General features: G+C 41.4%; 1 pseudogene; it reads left to right on the top strand.

The window, feature by feature from the left end:
• Positions 1 to 3,876: 3,876 nt before the first annotated feature.
• LOC125396633 (U6 snRNA-associated Sm-like protein LSm3 pseudogene) lies at positions 3,877 to 4,215 on the top strand (annotated as a pseudogene).
• Positions 4,216 to 4,878: the final 663 nt, after the last annotated feature.

Raw genomic sequence — 4,878 nt, 5'->3', positions numbered from 1 at the left:
TAAACAACCAGATCAGCAATATCATATTTACATCCATGTGGAGCAAGCTGTTCCCATTCAGACAATCATAGTTTCTGGCACGTCATTTCACCTTTTCATGGGTAGGCTAGAATTTTTCAGCTTGAAATACTTTGGTGTTTACTTCAGACTGCCTCCAGTGTCTATGTTAACTTAATACATTCAGTTAAATATTAAATGCATTCTTCCATTGAGGGACATCTAGGTTATTTCCAGGATCTTGCTATTACAAATAATGCTGCTATGAACATAGTTGAAGAAATGCTTTTGTAGTATGATTGGGCATCTTTTGGGTATAGTCCCTAGAGTGGTATTGCTGGATCATGAGATAGGTTGATTCTGAGTTTTCTGAGAAACCGCCACACTGATTTCCAAAGTGGTTGCACAAGTTTGCATTCCCACGAGCAATGAATGGGTGTTCCCCTCACTCTACATCCTCTCCAGCAAAGGATATCATTGGTGTTTTTGATTTAGCCATTCTGACAGGTATAAAATAGAGAAAGTGTGAAATATAGACACATTAGAGTACTATTCCACGGTAAAAGAAATGACAACTTGAATTTTGAATGCAAATGGATGGAAATAGAAAACACTATCCCGAGTGAGATAACCCAGACCAAAAAGGTGAATTTGGTATGTACTCACTCGTTTGTGGACTTTAGCCATAAACCAAGGTCATTAAGCCCACAAGCCCAGAGAAGTCAAAAACAAGGTGAACCCAAAGAAAACCATATATAGATTCTCCTGGAAATTGAAAGCAAACAGGATTGCAGGACAAAAGCTGTGAGCATGGGGGTGGGGGCAGGGGTGAGGGTGATTTGGGGGGAAGGGGAGAAGGAAGGGAAAAGGGAAAGACTGACAAGAGCTTGGGAGAGTGGAAGGGTGGAGATGAATGAAGGGTGGATATAGGAGCAGAGAAGAAGACACCTACAGTAAAGGATCCATTTTAGGGGTGGCAAGAGACTTGACTCTAGAGGGGATCCCAGGTTTCCACAGGGATGTCCCCAGCTAGGTCCTTGTTCAGCAGAGGAGAGGGTGCCTGAACTATCCTTGCCCCACTATCACACTGATGATTATCACCATATCACCATAGAGTCTTATCACCATAGAGTCTTTGTCTGGCGATGGATGGAGATAGAGACAGAGATCCTCAGCAGAGCAATGGATTGAGTTTCCAAGGTCCAGTTGAAAGGCAGAAGGAGGGAGAAGATGAGCATGGAAGTCAGGACCGTGAGGGGTTGGTTCACAAACTGAGGTAGTGCGCCTGTTCTAATGGGAGCTCACCAAATCCAGCTGGACCGGGACTGAATGAACATGCGATCAAACTGGACTCTCTGATTTTGGCTGACAATAGGGGCTGACTGAGAAGCCCTTGTTAAAGGCACTGGGCCTTGTTTTTATGGTATGTTCTGGCTTTTTGGGACCCCTAGTCTATATGGATGCACAGCTCCCTAGACCTGGATGTAGTGGGGAGGGCCTTGGACTTCTCACAGGTCAGGATTCCCTGCCCTCTCTCAAGCAGGGTAGGAGAGGGAGGAGAGGGTATGGGGGAGTGGGAGGGGATTAGGAGGAGAGAAGAAAGTGTAAATAATTGAATGGAAAAATAAAATAAAAAAGGAAAAACAAAGAACTTCCACAAAAATAAATAAGTATGTAAGTAAGTAAATAAATGCATTCTTTATGTAAGTAGTACCTAAGTGTTGTGGTCTGTATTGAATTAAACTTTCCGTATGTACAAATACAACAAAAATTTGAAAAGTTAAACTGCCCATAATGAAAAAAGGATGATTTTGAATTATGTAAATGGATAAATGAGACTTCTGAATGAATTAATCAGAGGAGGGATGTGAGAAAAAAGTGATTGAGAAAAAAATGAATGAGAAAAAAGTTCAGCGTAACATGAAGACGTCGGGCCTGCTTGTTTGTGGGCTTTTCTGTCCTCCCACCAGGTCCCCACAATTATTTAGTCCCAGAGAAAATTACCCACACAGGACTCCGTAAGTTATAAAGCTGATTGGCCCGTTAGGTCAGGCTACTTATTAGCTAACTCTCATATCTTGATTAACCCATTTTTCTGATCTATTTTAGCCATGTGTCTCAGTACCTTTTTCAGTGGGGCAGTTCACATCCTGCTGCTTCAGTGATGATCTGGGCAGGAGTGGGAGGGATCAACTTCCTCCTCCCCAGAATTCTCCTGCTCTCCTTGCATCATTTCCACTTCCTGTCTGGTTTTCCCACCTACACCTCCTGCCTGGCCAATCAGAGTTTATTTAAAACATGATTGACAGATTACAGACAATTCTCCCGCACCACTTCCCCCTCTTTTTTAAAAAACAAAGGAAAATATCCATAGTCCATTTTTTGGGAATGTGGGTGTAGTATTCCAGACTACTTCCAGCTGGTTGGGAAAGCTGATAATCTTACGGAAACCTAAAGAAAATTTAGAGTTATGATCAAGTCCTGACTGAAGTATCCTGTGAGTCTTGATCATCTCAGGCTGCAGTCTTGAACCTGTTCTGGATGAAGAACTCAGACATCTGGGCCATCTGTTCCTACCGGAGATTGCTCAGGTAGTCTCCCTTGGTCAAAGATGATTTTTCTTAACTCTGAATAAATCCACAGCCTCTCATTTTCTGTGGAAACAAAAGCAAAATCTCTTATCCAAAGCAACATACCTTTTTCAAAATATCTATCTTGGATTAATTCTGCATCATTTATAAGCAAATATTTTTTAGCAGCTGTTGCTCCTTCCTCAGCATTTAAACAATTCAAAGAGAGCATAATAACATACAGTATCACGATTCTCTGTGTATTTTCCATCTTTACGTGGCTTTATTTTAACCTCTATTTCTTTTATTTTTACTTTTAACTTTTGGCTTTTTGAGACAGGTTCTCTGCATATTTTTGTCCTGGAACTCCCTCTGTAGACCAGGCTATCCTTGAACTCCCAGAGATCCGTCTGTCTCTGCCTCCCCAGTGCTAGGATTAAAGGTGTGTACCACCACATCCAACTATTCTCTTTCTTTTTTATTTTAAGGCTTTAAACATTTTTTTTCAAGCCTGCATATATTTTTAACACACTGTAAACCATTTAGAGGTTTTCTTCCTCTTTGAATCTCTCTTTGCTGTATATCTCTCTTTTTCTGACCACATGGGTCTTTAATTTGCTAAGGAATATGGAGAAAACAACACCCAAAAGCTCATTTTCAAGGTCTTTGTCAGGAAGCAAGCTGCAACAGTGTTTCCATAGTCAGGACGGTCTGCTTGAAAGAGTCAGAGTTTTCCCCAGCCCAGAAAGCCGGCATTTTAAAACAGCACAGCTTTTTTCCTGCTATGGCATAAAACCAAAATGCTTTACTCTAGTCTTTCCCAAGCTTTCTCAGGCTTTCTATGGATGCAGTTTTCCATGTGGGCGCCATTCTGTAACATGAGGGGGCCTGCTTGTTGGGGGTTTTCTGTCCTGTCTGCCTCCCCCCCCCCCCCAGCTATTTAGTCCCAGAGAAAAATCACACTGAAATCTCTCTAAGTTATAAAGCTGATTGACCCGTTAGGTCAGGCTACTTATTAGCTAACTCTCATATCTTGATTAACCCATTTTTCTGATCTATTTTAGCCTTGTGTCTCAGTACCTTTTTCAGTGGGGCAGTTCACATCCTGCTGCTTCAGTGATGATCTGGGCAGGAGTGGGAGGGATCAACTTCCTCCTCTCCAGAATTCTCCTGCTCTCCTTGCATCATTTCCACTTCCTGTCTGGTTTTCCCACCTACACCTCCTACCTGACCAATCAGCGTTTATTTAAAACATGATTGACAGATTACAGACAATTCTCCCGCACCAGTTCAGGAGAAGAAAGGGAATATTCCTGGGAAACGGTGCAACGTTAGAAACAAGGCGAACTTTGTAGATCAGCAACAGAGCACCAATACTGTAGAAGAGCCCCTGGATCTCATCAGGATCAGTTTAGATGAGCAAATTTATGTGAAGATGAGAAACGACCGAGAGCTTCAAGGCAGATTACATGCTTGTGATCAACATTTAAATATGATTCTGGGGGATATAGAAGAAATTGTAACAATGATAGAGATTAATGAAGAGACATATGAGGAGATATATAAATCAACAAAATGGAACATCCCCATGTTCTTCGTCCGGGGAGATGGTGTTGTTCTACTTGCCCCTCCATTGAGAGTCGGCTGAGACAAGAGGATGTTGTGTAGGAAATGGAGACTTTGTCTCTTGAGATGTACAGAACACTCACAGAGAGAAGCTCACATGCCTTCTGATAATAGAAATGAACCAAGGATCCCTCCACCCTCAAGGAAGTTCATTTCCGAGTAACTTAGAGCCTCTCAGCTAAATCCCATGTTCCTTTTCCCCAGCTCTCCTGTCAGTGTCGTCAGCCTCCTTGCTCTTTTCAGGAGTTGTTTGCCCATTGTTCTTGCAGTTACTTTTAGGTTGTTTTTCATTAAATTAAATATGATGTCCCCTTTTATTTTTTTTTTAAAAAGAAAGGGAATATTCCTTTGTCACTGTGACCAGGACATCAAGTGTGTACCTCACTCACAAAATTACCATTATTATGAATAGGAAATTTCCAAGGATAGGGAGACAAGTAGACTGACTGATGGGTCCCACCAATGCCTATGTTCTAGTCTCCAGATACAATAGATATGGTATTTTAAAGAAGAAAGGTACATTAGAGGTGTGATTTTTCTAAAAATTGAAAGACACTTCTTTAATATAATGTTCACAGCAGTGAGACACTTTCATGACCACATTGAGAGAAGAGTTAGAAGATTGTTTGAGAGAAAAAAAAAATCTGCCTTTTAAATAAAGGAAGGTCTTCAGGAGTCAAGACCT

This window comes from Myodes glareolus, chromosome 8 (assembly GCF_982192425.1).
Source record: "Myodes glareolus chromosome 8, mMyoGla1.1, whole genome shotgun sequence".
NCBI classification, from domain to species: Eukaryota; Metazoa; Chordata; class Mammalia; order Rodentia; family Cricetidae; genus Myodes; species Myodes glareolus.
Note: the sequence above shows the minus strand (reverse complement) of the source record. Positions and strands in the feature narration are given on the sequence as shown.